The sequence below is a fragment of the Thermobia domestica genome, chromosome 9, assembly GCF_964235325.1.
Source record: "Thermobia domestica chromosome 9, izTheDome1.hap1.1, whole genome shotgun sequence".
Lineage (NCBI taxonomy): Eukaryota > Metazoa > Arthropoda > Insecta > Zygentoma > Lepismatidae > Thermobia > Thermobia domestica.
The window spans coordinates 17,023,912-17,048,414 of NC_137462.1; positions in this window are offsets into that span (position 1 = coordinate 17,023,912).

The window sequence follows — 24,503 nt, forward strand, 5'->3', positions numbered from 1 at the left end:
TTTTTTTTATAGCTGGATGAGGAACTACGAACGTTTATCACCGTAAAAATAACCAATTAAACTAGATTGTGTCACCTCGAAACCAATCCGAGACTTTGTGCTGGGGAGTGTCTACCGTGTGCACATTTAGTGCTCATGAGCCTGGCATTGCCTAGTGAGAAAGAACAAAAGCATTATTTAATCGTTAATTTTTTATATAAAAAAAGGTAAATCCAATCAGAGATTGGCATGCGCTTTGCTTAAGTTTTGAGTTGTTAAGGGGAACGCTAAAGATTTGGTAATGCTTCACATGGCACTCATTTGTTAGTATCTCTAATCGGTTTTATACTTGATATATAAATAGCCCCTTTTGATTTGGGACGTGTAGAAAAGTATTATGCAAAATACGGGATGAGAGGTAACTCTTTTTTGACTAGACTTTTACAGTAAATGATGTAGTCAGTACACTTTTCGGTACCTTTTGCAATCCATGAATCACTGCATATTCTATGTTCATTGGAGATAACTCAATATTCGAAACCAGATATCAACACAATAAGGAAAAAGTGTTGATTAATACAGGCATATTATCACTCGAAAATAAAATATATTAACGAACTGAAATTAACGTAACATTGTTAGCACCATAATAAAAATAATTAAATGCTTTCGAGAATATATTCACATTCCGCCACTGAAACGTCAATTTCTTTCCTTTCTCACCTTCTTTGATGTACTATTACAATTTATGAACAAATTATATTATTTATACGTCTGCTTAAATGTTAACTATGTTCAAACATTTGTTTGAAACAATCCAGTCGTTTACCTAAATGACAATTTTATAAAGAAGAATTCGGAAATTAAAATATTATACAAAATGCTTCTGTCCTCTTTCAAAAGTGAAATAAACACTGACAGGTATATCTATCTATATTTCGTGTTTCTTATAGATCGACTTACACCTTCCTAGACCCATGAACCATATTGTTGTGTGAAAAATGTACCTGTTTTCTTTGTTAGAATACTCTAATATATTTCCAATGTCTTCCCCCGCCCAATTTTAGGACAAAGTTCATTTATAGGAGATCTCCAAACACTAAATAGTGTTGTGACAAAAGATTTTTAATATGCATCATCGTTTTCAAAATGGCGGCCAAGACATGGCGCCTGTATCAGATTAAATGTCCAGTACCACTAATATGAACATGTTTGGAGATAGATGAACAGAATAAAAATTGAAACAGGAAAATTTGCATGGAAAGTGCTTAATGTTGTTGTGGCTGTTTCCTCCAGGGCCGTCTTTCAGGCGACTCAGGGCCAAATTTCGGAATATTAAATGGAAATAAGGGTCAAGTGTTACCTCGTTCGATGGATCATTAAACATTAAACAGCGGTGTGGCAGAAGATTTTTCATGAGTGACCGTTTTGAAAATGGGAGCCAAGACACGGTGCCTATATCAGATGAAAATTTCCAGTCCAGTACATTCTCCAGTACACTAATACTACAACGGTTACAGCTAAATGAACAGAATAAAACTCATATAGGAAACCACATACAGTATTTATCATTCCACTGCTCGAGAATGATGCAACAGTGACATAATGCAAAGAAGGAAATCTAATTCTTAGAAAATCATCTTTCCGATCTCCCTCCGTAAGAGAGTGAAGTGGGAACCTCATATGAGAATCCCACTTTTACTTGCAATAAGTATGGTTTGTATAAACCATTTGTGTTTACTGCACTGGTAATATAATGAATAAAAGTAAGTTGAAAGTCGACTTGAAGGGTAACAATCATTTGTTTTGCAAAGTGTGATTTGTTCGGGGGGGAAGGAAACAACTAAAATGCAAAGTAAAGTTGTAATAATACATTTTTGAAAGTTGCAAACATTTTGCCCACCCCTGAGAATTGAACGCAATGCGTGGAAGATGTTTGGGGGAGGCATCAGCATCTGTATGTACGCTTCGTTACTAATAATCACAACTGAAATTACCGCTGAAAGTTATTCGGATATGTACCTGTAGACAATATATCAGTGAAGCTCATATTCCAACTCTTAAATTTACGACGCAAGTGGTGTTAGGTAGGTTGAAATTGGACAGGCATCCTTTTAAGGATTTTATAACAGAAATTGTAATTGTCTTTCTGTTCCACTAAATGAATATCGGAATGGTACCTTCTGTACTGCCACTGCCGTTGATTTTACACATCTTTGCCCACTAATCTGGATCTGTGCGTGCATTATAAAACTGCACGTCATAAAATAAAGTTATGTCACATCAATTCACGTTCCTTAACTCTACGCACGATACTAAAGCTCCACGCGAAGCTCTCAAAGGTTTATCCATCTGAAATATTCACTGTTGGGTCAATCCATCTGAAGTGGTCAAAAAAAATGAAAATGGTTGCTCAACCATCTCCGAAAATTATAAAAAATTTAGTGTGTCGTGTGTATGAAAAGGTCAATAATATAATTCATTCTTTCGTATGTACAAATGTTCCTAAATTGCGGACTTCTTCGTTGTTGTCAAACGAAGTTTTGCATTTGCAAGCGTTTACAGTTGCTCAGGACGTACGAATCAAAAAACACCAATGAAAACGAGTGTTTACATGAGAAACTAAGGTACACGGAGAATATAAACTTTTGCGTCTAAATAAATATGCAGTGTTCCGAACCAATACATGAAATAACCAGAAAATTACAATTAAAACGGGTGTAATTTGGAATAGCATAAAGTGGGGGAATTCATAAGTTTTGTGCTGAATATTATTTCCGTGCTGAATACTAGAAATATCCAAGGTTATGATACTACTGCTAACGTAGATTTATGGGAGTCCAAAAGTTGAAATTTGTGATTGTGATGCCATTTTTGGGGCGTAATATCTCAGGAGGAGGAAGTGCTAAAAGCATTGATGATTATGCCACAAACTAGTTATGTATGTAAGTAAACTATTGCAAAAAAATCGTGCCTGATATTACATGGGTAAAATAGTGAGGACATGATAAAAGTGGGAAGAAAGCACGTCCGTGACGATGACCGTAGCGCGGAAAGGTTTAAATGTTTGGATTATGTTTCATGCTAGATCTCAAAAACTATGCGTGGTGCAGCAATTAGGTACGCTTATCTTTGTGTGCAGGTATGCAAAAGCTTGCGAGTGGTGTTTGTTCCATCCCTTTATCTCCATGATCATCGCCACGTCTTTATGGTAAGGAGTTAACCTTCCCCTTGCACCCACGAGACCCATCGTCGAACTGGACCGCAGTATTACGGCATTTCATGCATCAACAAAGTTAGGTTGTAATCCAATCCCAATTACCTAAGTTATTATGTTGAAAAAGCTGCGTGATATCAATCATAACTATATGTAAAACTACATGAACTGACATAAAATAAAAGTGTACTTCCGGTTGAAGTGGAAAGTTGAAATTTAGCATGATTGTAGCATTGGTGTACTAACCCACAGGAAATTGACAGAAGTTAATATATTTAACTTTTACAGGGTCTAGGGGGAAATGAAGAAATTCTCTACGTTGCTTAAATGAGCCCGTTTTTGGACTTATAACATCATATTTTAGGTACTAGGAATTGGAATAAATAGTAGAAATTCGATATACTTGTACGTTTCCGTTAGCGTTACTTAAGTAAATCACGAAAATTGAAAACGTACAACTGTTGAGAGGTTTTATGGAGAACTGAAAAGTCCTATCAATGTTATTTGCATAAGATTTCTTCTACACCCCAAAATGTTTAGGTACTTCCGGCAGGATTAGAATGATGAAATTTGGCACGATTGTAGACTTCCGGGACTAACCCACAGTAAAATTGCCAAATTGCCAAACAAGTTATCTGTTGGGGGAATGAAGTAATTTCCAAGTTATTTAAATGGGTGTTTTCTTGCAATACAATATATTAACTTTTAGATAGTTGAAGTACGAAAAGAAACTTGAAATTTGATATAATTGCAGGTTTTAGAGGTCAGAGACCGTAGGCTGAGCAAACGTGGGAGTTTGTGGGCGGAGTCCACAGCTAGCCAAAGATAAGTCTACAGGTATCCTATATACCGCAATTTGGTGAAAATATTAACTTCCGTAACTGTGATTGCATTTTAATGATACTTTCATGATACATTAAGTACCTTAATACAGCGGTCCAGTTCCACAATGTGTGTCGCGGGTGCAAGGTGGAGCTAATCCCATTATCATATAGACTTGGCAATGATCATGGAGATAAAAAGATGAAACAAAGGCCATTCGCAAGCTTTTATACAACTGAACACAAACAAAAGCGTGCTTAATTGCTGCACCATGACCAATTTTAGAGATCTAGCATGAAATATTATCCAAATATTGAATTTTTCCGGGCCACGACCATCATCACGTACGTGCTTTCTTCGCGTTTTTAACATGTCTTCACTATTTTCTGCGTGTAATATCAGTCATGATTTTCTTGCAGTTATGATTTTGTTGACATGTATAATTATTTTTGTGGCATAATCAGCCATTTTTATCACTTTGCCCTCCTGAGATATTACGCCCCAGAAATTGCACTACAATCACAAACTTTAAATTTCGGAGCTTCATAAATCTACGGTGCTACTAGTATCATAGCCGTGGAAATGTCTGCATACTCTTTACATGCAATAGTTTTCAGCACAACACTTATGAACCCACGCTTAATGCCATTCAAAATACAGACCCTTTAAAATTGTAATTTTCTCTATTTTTCTGGTGATTTCATATAGTAGTTTGCAACCCTGCATATTTATTTAGACGGGAAATTTATATTCAACGTCTGTGTACCTCAATCTCTCCTGTAAAAATTCGTTTTTTTCTTTCTTTTGGTGTTCGTTTTTCGTACGTCCTGAGCAACTATATTTTTCGCAAACGCTTGCAAATACAAAAATGGCACTTTACCGACAACAAAGATGGCTGCCATTCAGAAACACTTCTACATACAACAACGTAAATGATGTTATTGACCTTCTCGTGCGGAAGGTTATCACACTTAACTTTTTTATAATTTTCGGAGCTGGTCGCGCGACCACTTCTGGATTCCTTCGTATGGATTGACCCTGTTAAGGAATGAAAATAATTAAAACACTTTTGTTTGAATTATGAAATAAACCTGTGCTAATACTTTGTACACAACACTCGTCTACGGTATCGTCGTTGGTCAGAAAGTCGTCGAAAACATGTTTTGTGTGATACAGGTGCTATATCTTGGTGGTTATTTTGAAAATGTCGATCCATATGACAAACATTTTTCCACTGTGCTCCTTAGTTTTTATAGATCTATTAAAAAGGTATCACTCACACCATGTTTCCATTGAAAATATTTAGTTGGATATTGGGGCCCCATGATGGGCGGCCCTGTGGGTCACCCGACAATGTCATTTGATGCGCAGCATGGCATTTAATATTTGACTTTCTGACGTTTTCATATTAGCGGTACTAGAAATTTTATCTGATACAGGCACTATACCATGGCGGCCATTTTTGAAACGGTTACGCATATGAAGAATCATTCTCCACAACGTTTCTTATGTTTTTAAAACTCTAACGAATGAGGTATTACTCGCCTCATACTTCTATTTAAAATTTTAATCTTTGGCCCTTGGCCCCCATGAAGGGCGTCCCTGGATGGGGTACCGCCACATTATTGGGCGTTCCCCATGCCAGTTTCCTGTTTAACGTTTTGTTCTATTCGTTATCTCCAACCGTTTTAAAATTAGTCGTACTTAACGTTTTATCTCATACAGGCACCATATCCTGGCGGCCATTTTGAATACGGTAACCGATATGAAAAATATTTTTCACATCGCTGTTCAATGTTTGGAGATGTATTGAACGAGCTATCACTCGCCCTATGGATAGTGATGTGAGGTGGAAAATTTTCCACGGAAAAGTTTCCATTTCGGAAAATTTTCCGTTCTATAAAAAAAATTTGTAATCAAGTAACTATTCCTCAGCAATCATGAAATTGATTGAATTCATATATAGAAATGTTAAAAAGTGAAAGATCGTTTAAAGAACCTCAAAATTTTCATGGCTCAGACAATTTTCAGTACTATGCATGAAAAAGTTACACAATTTTTCATGAATCGAAATTTTTTCTGCCTTTTATGGAAAAATTGAAGAACTTTTTATGAGTCGGAAAGTTTTCATCATTTTCAAGCAAAAGTAAAACAACTTTTTTGTGAACCGGAAAGTTTTATTGCTCTGTTGAAACAAGTGAAAGGAATTTTCATAGATCAGAAAATTTTCATCACGGTGTAGAAACAAGTGGAAAACACTTTTCATAGGCCGGACAATTTTGGATACTATGTATAGTAACGCCAGGTAGAAAATTTTCCACTATATTTAACTGCACATAGAGCTGGAAAATTGAATTTCAGTAGAGGAAAGTTAGTCAGCAACATATAAATATTATAATTTTCCAATTAGCTTTCGGGAACAGGAAAATTTTCTATTTCAAGTTGGGAAATAAAATTTTACAGTGTTTCTCTCTCTCTCTTCCTCTACGAGCTCCTTCGTTGCTAACCGGTTAGCATACGCGCCTTTGGCATGGAGAACATGGCTTTGATTCCCAACGGGAGTTCATGTAGTTCGGATTCCACGTTAATCAGTTGGTACCGTTCTTTATAGTCTCGCTACTGAAAGGGACGTTAAACTCAATTTTATGAATCCTGACGAATTGTTTCTTCATTACTGATATTTGTTAAGAATGGAAAATTTCCCGAAAAATATATAAGAAAATTTTCCACCTCACATCTCGACTAAACAACGATGTAGGAATAAGTGGAGTATGTTTTTATGAATCGGAAACTTTTCCGGAAAGTTTCTGTGAATTTTTCGGAAAATTTTCATCACTGCGTATGGATGTATTTAAAATTCCAGAGTTGGGCCTTGGGCTCCCATGAAATGCTTCTCTGCTGAGCGCCGTGATAACACTATTCGATGTGTCCCTTGGCATTTCCTATTTGAGTTTTGTTTCGTTCAATTATACTCAACCGTTTTCGAGATATTTCCGTGGAAAGATTAAAATGGGCCACCATGCATACATATGGCATCCGAAATAAGGCTTAGAATAAAGTAATGGACAGAGTTCATTTTAAAAAAAAAATACACTATCAGAAATAAAATAATCTTTTTGAATCTTATTACTTTAAAATTATAGTTAAATGGACTTATATTTAATTACTTGCCGTTGCTTAACATTCTCATATAACTCGCAATTATCTGCGTCCACTTACAGAATGGTTTTGTCACCTCGATTCCAATAATACAATCTTAAAACAAATTTCATGTTCTCCTTTTTTCATGCAATTGCATGTTCTCTCACAAATTGATTCAAAAGTAAGTCAAGAATTTTGTCTACATTCTGCGATTAATAATTGACCGAAATTATTAGTAACAGTCTAGTACAATTATGTTATTTTCTAGTGGTTGCAAAGACTGGTGCACATCCCTGTAGGTGAAGGGGACATGTCCCCTCAATCTTGAAACTGAATGTTACTGTCCCTCCCCCCAATAATCCAATTTCAAAAGTGCTTTTTGGGGAGAAGTCTAATAACTTGTGGCCGACTCCCACAAAAGAAAGTGACATGAAATTGATTTATCTTGTGTTTGGCATTTCAATTTGATAATGTAAAGATTTGAAACTAAATTACATTAAATTTGTCATTAATTATTGTTAGTCTATTTCTCACTAATTGTTTAATTCCTGTAATGATTCCTATAATGCTATTGAGAACATAATAATTTTGCTCAAATAATTTGCGTCATACATAATTGATTTTATTTTTTCATAATTTTGCGAAAGTCATTATGTATACTATTATGATACAAGTGTCCTAAAATCTTAACGCCGATCATTGCGGATGCCCCAGTAGTAACATATCAATTATAAATATTCATATATTGATTTCAGAATGTGATCACGTCACTGATATACACAGCTCGAAGCATAGAAAATGTTAGAAAAACTCTGGGTCCAGCTTAGGAACAAACTCTTGCGTCGTGTGTTTATGCATTCCGAAATACCCTTCTCATCGATATAGTCTTTAAAGATATTCTACCCAACTCATCCCCCAACCTCCATCTGCCCTTGTCTAAAGCTGTGTGTGACGTAATGTACTCCACCGATTCAGACAAAGAAACACGAAACAGTTCACAAGGTTTATCGCTCTAAAACTGCATTAATCATTCGTTTGCTCTTAAATGCCTATCTAGAGTCTGAATAAAATAAAACGTCACAAAATGTTCACATAGTTTCATAAACACCCTTATTTGCAATTATTTCCCTTCTTCAAAGGCTGCATATCAAAGAAACCTAGGGAGATGCTCCTTCTGAATTCTATGGAAATTGTTAATCATGGCAGGTTTTGTGCTTCCCAAAGTCTGTAATGCGGGCCCAGAGCTCTAAACACTACTGACATAAATGAGTGTTGTTCATTTGTTGTTAGTAATTGCAAGCAAATGTTCCAGTTGGCGTCATTTGGGCAGGACAGAATGATGTAATTGCACCTCCTTTGACCTTGAGAAATACATATTGTTTGATCAAATGTGTAGTAGTATGATAAGAAAAAGTTCGATCCAAAAATTAAAAGCTACGTTTCATTGTAAATAAAATTCAAATAATTCAAATTTGTGAAAGGGTTACTAGTTTAAAAGATGAGGTGAAAAGAGAAAGGTAAAGATTGTAAAAATAAAAAATGAGCAGTGCCATAATAATTCCTTAATGACTTGCGTCGTCCTTGTCTTCTGGAATGACGAATGTAATCTTTCCTATGTCTTCCACCCTCTCGTTTCAAACTGGAGAAACTGAAACTAGTTGACATCTGGACCGAAATTCTGTCAATCTGCTAGAGAAGTTGAATTAAATCTACGATGTTCGTTGTTCTTCATCTGTGATTAATGAATCAGGTGTTCTGCTAAACTGTTTCTGTACCGATGCATCCTCGGAACTATAATTCACAAAGGTATGCACTGAGAAAAAAAATTGTAGGTGGCGTGCTTAAAAAGATAGGTTACATGCGTATTTCCTGTGTTTTTTGGACTTAACGTGCAGCAGACGTATAACTGAAAACGCATGGTTTATAATACTTTCTGTATAAGTGTTCCATCTATATGTACTTTCCGTACGAAACAATATAGACAGTCAGGATCTCACATACAAATGGACGTATATAACATATAGCTGACGAAGGCAGCATAAGTATATGCATGTGATATACGGAAAACTGTTAGATGTCAGACATCCTGCAACGGCATAATGTAACATCTATGTGCAGTGCATATGTAGCATACGGATAACGTATGCTCCGTACTGATTTCTATAGTAAGAAAGATAATACCGTATATTTGTAAAATATACTGCTGTCAGGTGAACGGATTTTTCTCTGTGTGGAGCGAATCATCTCCAATATTATTGATGCCTCTCTTCTCGATGTTGCAACTAACGAGTCTTCATAACGATTACCCCTTCAAAACTTGTCCTCTGCCGTTTTGTTCCATTGGAAAATGACTCTTGCGTACAAAGACGCAGAAGTTTTTGGCGGAAAGGAATGGACCAACAAGTAAGCGAAACTAGTCTTATATTATTCGTAGCTTTTGCAATGGCAATAAGAATATACGAGGAGTGACATAAAAGTTTGAGCCTTGAGAAAACTATAAGAAATACAGGTAAGGCAACACCTTCTTTTTCAACATAATTCCCTAGGACAGCAACACACGTGCTCTAACGGTGATGCACTGCTCTAATCCCAGTAGAGGAAAGTCCTTAGGTTGTGATCACAGAAACTCCTCTACGGCTGTCATGACGCCATTATCGCTTCCAAAACGTCGTCCTACTAGAGTCTTTTTTTAAAAATAGGGAACAAGTGCAAATCTGAGGGGGTATATGTAAGGAATATTTTGAATGAGGAGTGAATAGTAGCCATGGCAACTGGTGATGTGTGGCCAGGAGCACTATCATGATGGTAGAGAACGCCTCTAGACATCATTTGTGGCGTTTTTTCTTGAACTTGCATTCGACGCTTTTTTCAAAATGTTAATATAATATTGCCCTGTCATGGTTTGACCCCTTTGCAAGTAATCTATGAATATCATACCTTGGGAATCCCAAGAAAGAGAAGCCATCACTTTACCAGTAGCGATCAACTGTGCCTTCTTTGGGGCAGGAGACGAGGGGTGCTTGCATTGTTTTGATTATTTTTTAGTTTTTGGCTGGTAATGGTGTACTCAACACTCGTCCCTAATGATGAATCGACGTAGAAAATAGTCCACATCACGATCTAAGAGTTTCAAATTATCCACTGATAGGAGGTACCGAGTTTTTTCGGCGGTAAGAAGACGTGGAACCCATCGAGCGGAAGCTTTTTATAAATTGAGCTCATTCTTCTGAATATGAACTGCTCTTGTGATATCTCAACCTGTCTGCTATCTGTAAGGTTTTGACAATCATCGATTTTCCATGATTATATCAAGTACCAGCCCAATGTTTCCTCTGGTGGTAGCACATCATGGTCTCCCAGTTCTTGGATCATCTTCAACAGTGTGCCTACCATCCTTAAATTCCTGCACCTCCCATTATTTGATGGTGGCATATATAGGGGCAGATTCACATATTTCCCATATCCTGGTCAACCTCAGACACCAACATTCCTTTTAATTGCAGATACTTGATGACTGACCTGTACTCGATTTTTTCCACTTTCGCAACTTCTGCCATTTCACTCACTTCATGAGCCTGTGAAAAAAAAAGAAATGACTTAGAATCAAGAGGTTGATACACATTAATATCAAGGGTTCTTCTATTTTAATACATTCTTATTTTCTATGTTAGGCACAAAATATTTCATTCACTTGTCGTACATGTTTACTCGAGTAGTCTGAGAAAGTACAACACAAATAAAAGTTTTGTTTTAACTGAATTCATCATTTCAATAATTCTGGTGTGTCTCACTTGAACAAATGAAAATAGACTGCTCAAATGATTGTAATTAGATTTGACAATTTACAACAGAAGTACACTTATCTTTGGGTTACATCACGTTTGTTAATGTAATATCAACAAAATCGCTTTAATGACTTTTAATAAAATTGTCCTAAAAATGCACACCCCAAGAATAAACAAAAGTTCGTAGATTTGTTCTTGAGAAATCACTAATAGCAGAGGATGAGCTTCTTAATGAAATATTGATATATATATATATATATATATATATATATATATATATATATATATATATATATATATATATATATATATATATATATAAACAAAATCGTTTAAGTTTTGGAAAAAGTCACTTCTTAACTTTTGAGACAACTGCTCTTTACTTTGAGGTAGGAACTGAATCTGGAACTCCTCATATACGGTAGAGCTTTTCTTCCAGCAGAGTAGGGAATGTGTAAATTTAGAAACTGGTAGCCACTTTGTTTATCTATAACAAAATATTCATATGTATACTGCAATATTATCGTTAGTTTTCCACCCATTACTGTCACAAAAGTACACGAAAAAATAATAAAGACCTAAAGAGAATTTATTAGAATCATGGGTACTCTTTTTGTCCTCAGTTTCTGGAATGCACTCTATGCATTCATGAACAGAAGTGAATCTTGGAATAAGCATATTTCTTCCTGTTTCACTAACAGAAATGTCCACTTGCTTTTTACCTTCCTGAGAGTTCTGAATTCTTACTATTGTAAAATATATCTACATTAATTGAATCGTACACTCTTTTATAAATCTACCTCCATTTGCTCTTGAACAAAATAATTGTGACGTATGAAGGATGACGTCCTTCGGCGAGCACACAATCCGGGGAAAGGGAAGGAAGAAAGGATTGGGGCAGGAAGGAAAGTGCCTGGTTCCTATAAGTTAGGTACCACACCAGCACTTGCCTGGTGTGAATGAGGAAAACCCAAGTAAACCTCATTCAGAATGGGTGGCATGGAAAAAGATTTTGCATGTTTTCAACTGCGTTCTCCCACCGGGAATCGAATCCGGAACCACTTGCAGCAAAGGCGAGAGCGTTATCGAGTATGCTACGCCGAGAAATCCAAGGACTTCAAACTCAGGAAGAACCCAGGTTAGTGATTCATCCACGAATAGACAATATTAATTTTATAATCAACCATAACTTATTTTTCGTGTTGCTGAAGTACTTTTTTTGAAATAAAAGAAGCATTTCATTTCTGGTGTGAAATGCAAAACAGACTTTCTGGCATTTACTTGTCTTTGCTTCTATTCTCATGGCAAATGTCAGAAAAAAGCTGGAAAATATAAAAGAATTTATATCATAGCTGTTTTTTCCTTTGTAATTATGTCATGAGCTATTACTTTCACCTTGATGTGAAGTATTTCACAGCCATTGATCCAAGTACCCTTTATCTGACTATATTATTATGCGTCTTTTACTGGTATATTTCCATTATCTAATGCTACAATGAAGGACAAACAATCAGACATAGTAGGTATCAGTGAAAAGAATGAAAGCAATCACATATTGAAACTTCACATATCATAACAATACATACTGTTTCGCGAAGTTGTAATGAAGATTCATGATCAAAGTTCGGAAGACAATAGAGAAATTGTACTTTTGCATTTGCATAAAAAAATGGCATTCTTTCAGAAATGAATTGGTTCGGTAGATGTCAAATAGGTTATCAGTTGCCGAATAAATGGAACTAAGATACAACATTATTAGAGAAAATTACCGGAATACAATGAGAATAGTTAACTAAACACATAAACCTGATGACATTAAACTGATGATATTAAAACAATTGAATGAGTAATGCAATAAAGGATAAATTACAAAGAACTCTCTTCATAGTGATTGAGATGAACAATTAATCTGGAACCATTACACTAAAGTGTAAGTCTAATGTAACTTTGGAAAAATTGGTAGCAGTGAAATGAAATCTTTAAGTTTTACATCCCACAATTATCCCTGCTAGGATAAAGGAGACAGTAATGATGAGAAATGAAGAAAATAGTAAAATAAAATATAAGCGGAAACGGGCGAGCCCCGTGGAAACCCACGCACACTGTGTGTGTCCACCACAAAATCTATTTGGCTCAATTTGCGATCGACCCAAGGACCCCATCCACAAGAGCTGGAGAAGTTGCCAGAATAAGTATTCTTCTCAAAATGTTTTGTATTTGCTTCATTACGTTTAAAGAAACCTGTGTTTTAGAAACAATCGGCATAATGTATTCCTCTAAAGAAACTCCAGGAAAATATAATTAAAAAAGAAGTGAAGAACGATATTAAAGTTAATATCACGATTGAAATTTGAAGCATTCCGCAGAACAACGCTCGTGATACATTTCATTGAAATTGAAAGTAACGAGGAAAAGTGACTCACATATACTGCAATACTTCATTCTGATTACGTCTATAAACGAGTTTCATCTCTTGAGCAATAGATAACCGTATCTCTCAATAAATGTCACACATGTTTTGTACAGCATGATTCATAGTAATTTAGAAAAGTCCACAAATTGATTAATACGTGCATTATTCGGAAGATGCTAAGGGAAATATGTGCAGATTTGATCTAACATTTTTGGCTGGATGCACACTGTACTCAATACTAGTAAGACCGTCATACACTTATCCTTTTTATTGATAATACCATAAATTATAATTATGGTGTATATAAAGTAGTGTCTCTATATAATTCTGAGAACTATTGGTGGTGTTGATGGCTTTGACTGCCTGTCTTAAATTTGATTTTATCTAATTATGAAATGCCTAAGTATAAAATTACGTAACGCACCATATGATACAGTGTGTCACACTAGTTAGATCTACTGTCTCAATACATTGAAAACTTCAAATTTACAAGGGCAAAATATAGTAAACGCAACATTGTTAATATTCATGCTTTGCTTTGTGCACACAACACATGTGCATATCTTGATTACATTCTCCTCTCATCTCTAGCATCTTTTGTCAAACGTATGAAAGGAATCGTATACTACCAGTGCGTCAATCTTCGCCGATGTCTCGCAGTGCCGTCATATGGAATAAAGGAGAAATCTCGCCGCCGAAACATCACCGTCCAAAATTTCACTTCATGAAAGCTCGTCACCCAAAACTCCGCGTGAAGAAAACCTCGGCCCCACAACCTCATGGGTCAAAATCTTGTCTGGTTCAAACTTTGTTGTTAATACAAATACAATACTACATAAAATTTACCCAATGACTTTGTTAATATGCAATCCGTACTACAAATAATAATAATAATAAGAAGAAGAAGAAGAAGAAGAGATTAAGTAATATGTTTACTTTGGAGATGAGAAGCTTAAAAATGTAGCCGGCTTTAAAATGAATAGGCCCATATGGTTGTAAATGAACCCATAATCTCCAACCTTTGAAAAAAATGAAATATTTGAGTTTTCCGTCTCACGGATATGCCGGTTAGGCTAAAGGAGACGGTGATTATGAGAAATGAGTGAAATGGTGGAATGAAGAAAGTGGGAGGAAACGGGAGAACCCCGGAAAAACCCACGAGCTCTCCAATCTTTGAAGTCGGTCCGAAATGAAGAGTGACTTAAACTCCACATGTGCAGTAAATGATATTTTTATGAAAATGTTGCACAGATGTTTTCGTAAAAACAATCATTCCGTTTTTCTTTCTTTTTTTTTAAAATAAGGTCATTGCATCTAACATGTGCCCCCTAAGGATAAAATGAGTTCTCAGGCGCTGATGGAAGAAAGGAATCCGAAAATCAGTATTCAGTTGGAATGTTTAATACTTCCGTAAATAATTCCACTAGAAAGGATGAAGAAAAATATCTACAGAAAGGCATCATACACAAAATATGCCAAAGGGTGATAAAGGCGCATATTTCCCGATGTTGGGGTAATATGAGCAACATGTGAAATTACGTTTTCAAACCAAAATGTAAACCTACTGACAAGCAATATATCATATATGTGACACCCTAATATAGAACCACATTATGAAATCATACAATAAAGCAATACTGGAAACTTACATGGTGAAAATACCAAGAAATTATGAAGAAACTTTCATGAAAAGAAACGTAAATTTAATTTTTCCTCTTTGTAATACAAAAACGATCTTTTGTTACCACTGAAGTACTTTCCCTGTTTTAATAAATCATAAACATAGTTCAAATACCTTCTTTCAAGTATTATAACTTTTAACATAGGAGTGAAGCATCTAATCTGTCTACAAACTCTTGTATATGTATAACATGAATTGAACAGTTACAAACTAAACACTATAATAAGAAGTACAACAATCTTATTTGTGGCACTGATCACAGACGAAGGAGATCAAGTCTTGGGCAGATTCACACGAAATATGATACCACAGTGTGTATCTGATATACTGTATTCAGTCTTGTCCGTTTTCTACTGCGTAAAAGTATCCATTACAGACACCACAATAATTGCTTTTGTTACGAGCTATCGATTATGAAAAGCTGTGCAATGCAATATTTTTTCGTCTTTGTGACATTCCTTTTTTACCTTTCCTGTTTTCTTTCGGAAGCGGTAGCCTTAGTAGATTTTACCTGACGTGCACAGTCATATAGCCATCAGATGTAACAACAGTAGCAGTTTGACGTTTTCTTTCCGTAGTAGCAGGAGATTGTGTGTCACTATGGAATGGATGCAATGACCCAAACGACGTGTTTGACGATGGCCGTTGAGATGTGGAGCTGTTGTCATCGAACACACAAAAAACATTGCTGCATAACACATTGGATTCAGTTTGACGGAATGGTGCATTCTCATTATTTACATTTCGTACAAGCTGGCTCTTCTGATGTCGTATTCTGTTGTAGTTCGTAAATCCGCAGATCGACTGTAAGCATATGCAGGAACAGCATCTTCGTTTAACGGAAAAGTACTGGTCGCAAGAAAAGCGCTCAGTGCCGTAACAACAGTTGCAGATTTTTCCCTGCGACTATACGCACAAGAAAGTAAACAAATCCTTTTCGGTCAAGCCTACAGGTTGAAGTATATTCCGACCTTTGTATACTAACAAAATATACTATAGGTTTGAGTGCTACTCACGTTACCCAACCAATTTTTAGGTCTAGGAAGGTCTAGGTACAACGAAACAAAAAGTTATGTAGAAATTTTCCTGAAGTCGTAACATGGTAACGATTGTAATGGTAGTATTTCTTTGGAAATCTACCAACAAAAGACATTAGTGGATGTTTAAAGGTTAATTCCAGTTCTAGTACTGCTTACAATTGCAGTTGTCTTGCAGTTCCATAGAAAATTGTACTCATCTTATTGTCCTACAAGGTGCGCGTTTTCCCCCAAAGTAGCAGGGCGCATATTTCCCCAAGCACAGTACCCACACACGTATGTCGCCCTGCAGCTAGAGTAGCATGCTACTTCGAAAATTGCCAACTCCCTGTATAAGCCATGAATTGCTTTCACGATAGCTACCGAAGTCGCAATCCTCTTTGCTTTTCATTTCTCCTAAAGCACAATACACAAACACTTAACATTAGATCTGGCACTTTTTTGATGCCAGACATACATATTCATACAAAAAATTGTCAACAACATACTGTAGTTGTGAGCTAAATTGTCCTTTTTATGCACAAACACATGGCAACGGTATGAACGTCGTCCTGTCAGATAAGAACAAAAACTTAACATAGCAGCTTCTGCCACATTCTGTCCTTTTTTTTTTTTACGAGGTGCGCATTTTTTCCCAGGGCCGATATACTCGATGCAATGACCTTATAGCGTATTTGTTTCTGGCAATTCTCAATTATCTCTACTGCCCTGACTTAGGATGGAACAATAATTAGGGTGTGAATTCGCCTAATTTTCGCCTAATTGATGAACAACTCTTGTTTCAGTATATACACTTCGGTATTTGAATTTTCAAAACAGTCTTGGTAGAATTGTGATTTGGTTATAAGTTAGTAATGTTAAATGCTATATATTGATAACTGTTGAATAATAATGTCCCTTTATTTATTTATTTATTTGTGGGCATTACCGGTATCCACGGCCTTAACTCTGTCACGTATGAGGGATGACGTCTCTCGACGATCACACTACCCGGGATGGGAAAGGAATAAATTAATGTAATGACCTAGGGCCTGTAAATTAAGTACCTTCTAGTCATTTATCTGGTGTGAATGGGGAAACCCAGAAAAAGCATCATTAACGATGGCTGGCGTGAAAGAACTATTACACCGTTTCAACCAAATGACCTCAAGCAAAATTAATGAGATACATAATACTAAAGTTCCTTAAGCAATTCTCATATCCAAACGAACATAAAAGTCAGAACTACTTGTAACTGACTTTCACCTGGTAATTTTTGGAGTTTATGTGAAATGCAAAGACGATGACCAAAAATCTAAGCTCTATATGTATAACACTACAAAATAAATAATCGTCATTATTCTATGCAATTATGTATTATTACTAAATACACACATATAGCAATATATACAGTAGAACATTCTACTTCGAAGAAATTTGACACGATTTTATACTGACGACCTTTTTCGCTAGGCAAGTTTACGTCTTATTTAGTTTAGGCCAGGCAAGATTCTGTCTCGCGAGATTTACGACCACGAGGTTTTGGCCAGAGCGATTTTTGGTAAAGCAATACATTAAAACAGGCTATTTTCGGCTGCGATGCTTTAGTCAAGCTGGGTAATGGCCCGACTATATTTGACCTGAGAGCTCTTGGGGGTCGAGATTTTATACCGGATAGTCACAAGAGGTTTTGGGCAGAGAGATTCTGGCCAAGCGATATTTTGAGCCGCGTAGTCTTGATCCGCGAGATTTTTCTCTTGAGGTTTTGTACCCAAACCCGTTATATGGATGAATTCTTCTTGTTTATTGTAGTTCTTCTAACAAAGTGTTTTTTTTTTTATTTTTGCGATAAGCACTTCACGTGTCACTTCAATCTTAATCCATGCACTTTAATCATCTTTCCGAAGCATGTAATATGGTGCTTTAATTTTCCTCCCCTATTTTCCTGCAGTAATGTTTTCGACTGAATAACACACAACCGTTACCACTCACCACACTTTCACGTTTCACAATCATTTATCAACTACAGAACTCTTATATTGAAAACCCCTCTGAGTTGAGAAAAACTCTGTCATTGTATTTTATAGAACCTATATAAGAACGTGTACTGTAGCTGAGAGATAGAAATGCTTCTATTTAGACGGATTCATATTTTGATCCCATTCCATATGAGTTAGTGGTGGACTAAATTATTGCCAGAGTTTTGTCGCAGTTCACCAGTTTCCTCCAACTTTCTCTCTTCCGTAAATGTTGTTATCTTTCGCTTAAATTAATGTTCAATCTTCTTTGCCTACTAAACCTAACGTAGTAGTAAAACGAAAAATATCACTTCATTCTTCTATGTACTTTAAGAAATAATATTCGTCGTTCTTCGGTAAGAAAAGCAGTGTGAAACATTTAAGAGTAATAATTTCGAAACTGAACCAAAAATATCTCGGTATCTCTGACTCAGCAAACATACTTCTAAAAATATCCTAAATTGACATTTCATCATGTGGCTAACTAATTTTAATTGTCATGGAAGTTGAGCGAAGTTCGCAATGAATATGCTTCAAAAACAGTATATAAGATATAGACGTCCATCATTTCCAACTCACGCATGATGTTATGTTTTCCTTCCTACACTATACAACTATACAATAAGGTGTTAAAAAGAAAAGTATTCAATTAGTTTCACTATTGCTATCGCCTCATAAAGTGCACTCTTATGGCAAGAAATGGCAGTAGAGCTTGGAAGCTATCTTTAATTTTCATGAGTTATTGACTCCTTTATGTGTATGATATTTTAATATCTCATAGTGGCGAACACAGATATCGAATTTTGGGTGATTGGTGGAAGTCTGGGAAGAGGATTACCAATAGGTGTCTTACAGGCGATGACAGGCTGTACTCCGATACTCTTCTGCAAGTGTATAATCCAGTGTCTTTTTTACTGTGTTTGATAAAAAAAAGAGAGAATTGAAACTTTTATTTAATTCCTTACAACATTTAATCGTAAGTGAAGTAGTGACTTTCTGCTAATTTGCCCTATTTTTTGTTAAAGTCTTTTCTCTCTCTTCGTTTTCGAGGAATATATGTTTCGTCAATGGGAAGGACGATTTGTACAACTCCCATTTCGCCACCATGATAATCCTACGGTAACGTCATACACAGGATTCCTGAAAGAATACTATTAACTCCCTTCTTAAGCGTGACAATGCAGTGTTCCAACAAACTGTACCAAATTCTCACTTAATGTTTTTTTAAATATGTTTACTTCTACAGATAAACAATATTAATTTCTATTACTATCTCATCTTAAGGTTCCTAATCTAACGGTGGATCCTAATCCAATGCGAGTGATGTGGAGACCAAACATAATACCCAGACTGTACGAAAGACAAAGAGAGCTACCTTACTAGCCCGAATTATAGTAAGAAAATATTGTGGATTTCACTGATCAAAAAGTAAACATCCGATAAGTATTAAAGGCATATCGCCGATTGATTCTATTTAAATAATCGCCTAGAAGCAATGAACAGGAGTATCCCATTTATATATAGGGTATTTTTAAACAACGACAACGTTTGAGAGGAGACGACATTCTGGTACAAACCTAGTACAAACGATTCACATATTTTTTGGTTCGAAATTTCAAGGTAGGGGCTTCCGTTTGCACATCCCCCATTTTAAAACTCTTATAACTTTTTACCGAAAGTGGTACAAATAAACATGTTTGCGGTACCTTCTGGTACAAACGTAGTACAAACGATTGGTATAGGTTTTGTGTCGAAAGTCCAACGTGGGGACTGTTGTTTACACAGCACCCAGCCTTGAAACTCTTATATCTTTGTAGCGGAAGTGGTACAAAAGAAAATGTTTGCGGTACATTCCGGTGCAAACTTAGTACAAACGATTCGCATAGGTTTTATTTCAAAATTCCAAGGTACGGTCTGCCGGTTCCACAGCCCCACCACTTTAGAAGCCTGATAACTTTGTACCGGAAATGGTACAAACGAAATTTTTTGAGGTACATTCCCCACAAACGTAGTAGGAACGATTGACATAGGTTTCGCTTCGAAATTCCAAGGGAGGCTAGAGGGGTACCTCACATTGACCCGTAGCTATGGGATGGAGGAATGAAACGCTTGCGCTCCCACCAGAAGCAAATTGAGTGGTGCTCTAAGTAGTTGGTAGGACTCTAGGGTACTGTGTGATCGGTGAAAGTATTTTTGCCATGCCTGCTATTTTGTACCTTCAGTGATCATGTTGTCAGGTGTCCGAATCTTTGAAATTATTAACAATACAAAAACACTGTTAAAAATAAAAGTGTTCTGAAAATAACAAAAACACAAAAATTTTATAAATTCAGAGCACTTTGTTTTCTTGTGGCTAGAGGAAGTCGACCTTCTTATTCGAGAAGTTGTTTCTTTCCATTTCTTTTTGCTTTTTCGGGGCCATGCTTTTCTGTCGAAGGAAATTTTTTTCTTCCTCACCCATTCTCCTTGAACGCGTCGACTATGGTGAGGGCGTGGTTACGGAATTGCCAGGGAAGTATCGTAAGTTCTCCTCGCAAACACTACGGTGTGAATGTGTAGTGTTCACACACATTTTGTCTTTATGAATGTATATTGAATAAAAATATTTTATGGGTACTTAACCTTTAAGATCAAAAGGTTAAGTAACCTCTCGCAACAAAATAAATAAAAAATGTTCAGAATGAGACAAACTCTGAAGGTGTAGACAATGTGGAAAAAGAAGTATCATGACGTCTGTGGTCCGGTATCACGTAATTACATATACAGATGCTCATAGTGCCATGTTGGGCCAAAGCGTTCGAGTGCTGGTAATGACTTGTTCCATTTTCTCATAAATAATGTTATTACTTATAGTGCCGAACAGATTAAAGATATCAAGAATTACGCAAAGGTAATTTATTTGTGGAAATAGTCTACATGAACCTCTGCAAATGAATACCGTTATGCCAGTGAAATGGTTGATAGAGGGTTACAGCACCCCACACGAGCGAGAACGAAAACAGACCTTCGACCTAATTGCAATTCTTGTACACAGTACATATGGTAATTATTATAGCTCAATATTTTTATAGAAACACGAGTAATTATTATTTCAACTGTAAATTTATTCATTAACATTTCACATATTATAAAATCACATTTATTTTAAGTCCAAGCAGATGTTACCACAGTAAAGCCGGGAAAGAGCTGAAAAGAAAGATTATTATTTCTATATTTTTTTGAATTCTTTGCAACATATGTTTGTTATATAATTTCTTCATAAAAGCAAATTACTGTTTGTGTATAATATCAGTATAGAACCAAACGTTACTTTGTACTTGATGCGTTATGGTCTACCTATGATCTACATATTACGTAGCACCCATTAATAGTAGAACATATAAGTAAAACATTGGAGTTACTCAAGAAACACCCAAATTCAGAAATGATCACCATTCTCGACTAGGCATCCTATATGTTCTATGTTTTCGAACTCTCCTCTATGTTTTCAATTGTAACGCATCATTTAAAATGTATCAATTTTAATATTTTCAGTATCAAAGATTCAGGTGCTGTCTAAATGAAGTTAGACCTTTCGGACATACTTTTTATGTGTGCTTTTACGAGCCGATGTGTGGCGGTGCCAGGAATTTGCGACGTACCGGTCAACTCGTCCTTGCTCTATCGACGATTTTGTGAACTTTAGTGAGAAGAAGGAGTTTTGCTGTAGCAGAAACACGAGTTTTTGTGTTTTGCCGGTTTCATTTCCTGCTCTACTGGAAAACAGGTAAGTGCTTTTAATATAAAAACTATCTAACACTTGTAAATATACAATAGTTACAGGGATGTCATATCGTCGTGTTTGAACGAAATGTTTCTTGAAATATTACAATAATGTAGTTAACTTTTTTTGAAATATTCGGCAATAATGACTAACATTTTCAGATGGTGCCCATAAATATCACTTATGATTTTTATATGTAATAAATACAATAATACTCACAGAGTAATACAGTATACTGCATGCCTACTCTGCAAAAAAAAAAAAAAAGTTAAAATAATCATCGAGGGAGAGGAAAGTGAAAAGCACTAGGGAAAGGATACTCCCCACTCTTCAAGTTTATTCCTTACAAATCCCTACAAGTCAGTTTTTTTGTCACATATGTATGTTTTTCCTTCCATCGCCAAGAATGTCGTACACTGGTTGAGGGAGGATTAAGAAAATTGAGGAAGGAGGAGTCGAATTCGCGACATACCAGAAACAGACAGTATAAAAAATAATTTCCGCGTTTACCAGTTTATTCAACTTTAGTAATCTTTTTCCATGTATAAGACCTAACTGAATACTTTTTCGAACTAGTAATTCTAGCGTTAAGAACAAAATATAAGGCGGCGGGGGGAAGTAAATATAAGTGAATGTGAAACAAATTCTTTTATAAAACTCATAAATATCAGTGATTGGCTTTGTGTAACTTTTACTAGTTACTTATGGATTTAATTAATGCATTAAGAACACTACTACTTGCACACACAAACATCAGAATTGAAGGGTTTGGTGCAAGAAGGAGGCAGCTCCGCTTTTTCCAGTATGTAGCAAATTAAAAACAACTGTTTTAAAAATTCAATTTTCACCGAAACCAATCAATATTCAGGCTTGTGTTAGGTTATGGGGTATCAAATACAACTGACCAGAAGACACACCAATGCATGCGCCTTTTTCTTTTTTATGTGATAGGGTGTGCAACTCAACAGCGGCACAAAGTGGAGCTGCCTCCTTCTTGCACCAAACTCTTCAATTGTTAAATAATATGCAGAGAAATGAAAAAGTTTAAAACGTCATAGGTAAAACTGATTATGTTATTTTAAACAAATTCTTCTTCTCTACAGTTATGCATTCCTCACAGACCCTAATCAAGTGCACAATGAAGTGATAAACTTACAATAAATTCAAGTTATTAAGTTTTGAAATATGCAATAACGTGACGTAGTAAAATTTAAAAATACTACTTTATGTTCAGGTGGCAGCAGTGTTACTACATATAAAATCAAAGTCTCTAAATATAGTTCCATCCAATTTCTGGTGATAATACACATGAGACTTATCGTTTAAAAGTTTAAGCGATAAAATAATTGCTATACGAGTCCTATCACAAAGGAACTATAGAAAAGTGCACTTACTTCGAATATGCAGTCAGATTTTGGAATGCACTCGCGACCCACTTTACTTGAGTTTCTCTTCCTCTTCCTATTAATATCTAAAAGCGTTCTTTTCTCACCCACCATTTCTAACACCAATAAATTGTTCACTTCCTGCGTTCCAGTTGTTCACATCTAAAAGTTTCCTAGTGTCCCTTGTACTAATGTAAGTAAAACAAGCTATGATAACTTAATTTCTGCCAAAAAAAGGCTTGGCACAGTTTACCTCTCAGCCCCAGATTTTCTTCGGTATATTAAAAACAGCAAAATTTGTTATTATACTAGAATAATGACGTTAGAGGTCCTGAATTTCTATTCGTGGAAAATTCAAGTGGAACAAACATTTCATTTCTTGTTATTGTCTAACAGTTTTTAATAAATATTTCAATATACAAACCATGAAGTCTGTAAAGTAATTTATCCATGTACTTTTGTATTTAATCAGACTTTAAGATTGGATTGGGAGACATTATTTGACTTTCTTGGAACGAAGTATAGTAAATAACAAATTATTAACAAAATACCTAGAATATGATAATATAAAAAATAGATTTCTATAATAATTGAGCATGCGCTACTACCTAATAATAATCACTGAAAATTATAACGATAAGGAATTTGTATGAAAATTAATGACATTTCATTTTCGTCTTTCAGGCTCATCTTGTCACAAATAAGGATAAAAGGAAACTAATATAACTAAAATAAGTAGTGATATAAGCTTACCAGGAAGGATTGAGAAAATTGCTCTACCATATTTTAGGAAAGTAAATGCTTTTGAACTTAATTAATGCAGCTACACAGGAAATACAGGTATTTTTAGCCTTCAAGATTCCATCCTAAATTCCATGGGTGAGGGAAATCTTCTTGCTCAGAACTTTCTAAATAAATAAGTGAAATGTTAAGCATTACACAAATTATGTTTTCATCTATTGTGCTAGGAAGTCCTATTTTCGAAAACACCAATCACACGTATTCCTTATTTATAATTAAAAGTTTATATACCAAGATTTAGCTCCCAAATTTCAATGAATTCTTCAATTCTGGATTTTCTGAACACAAGAAAGGTAATTAGAACATTATACGAATGACTTACTTTTGTCTCTACAAGTGGTATTCTTGAAATTGCTGAAACTGTCTTTTCTTTGTAATAGAATGTTGCCATGCAAGAGTTGCACATTTCTACGTAAATTAAACTCTATAAATGCTAGTTGTTTTGACATTTGTACTTAGATACTTTAAACACCAGGAAAGTT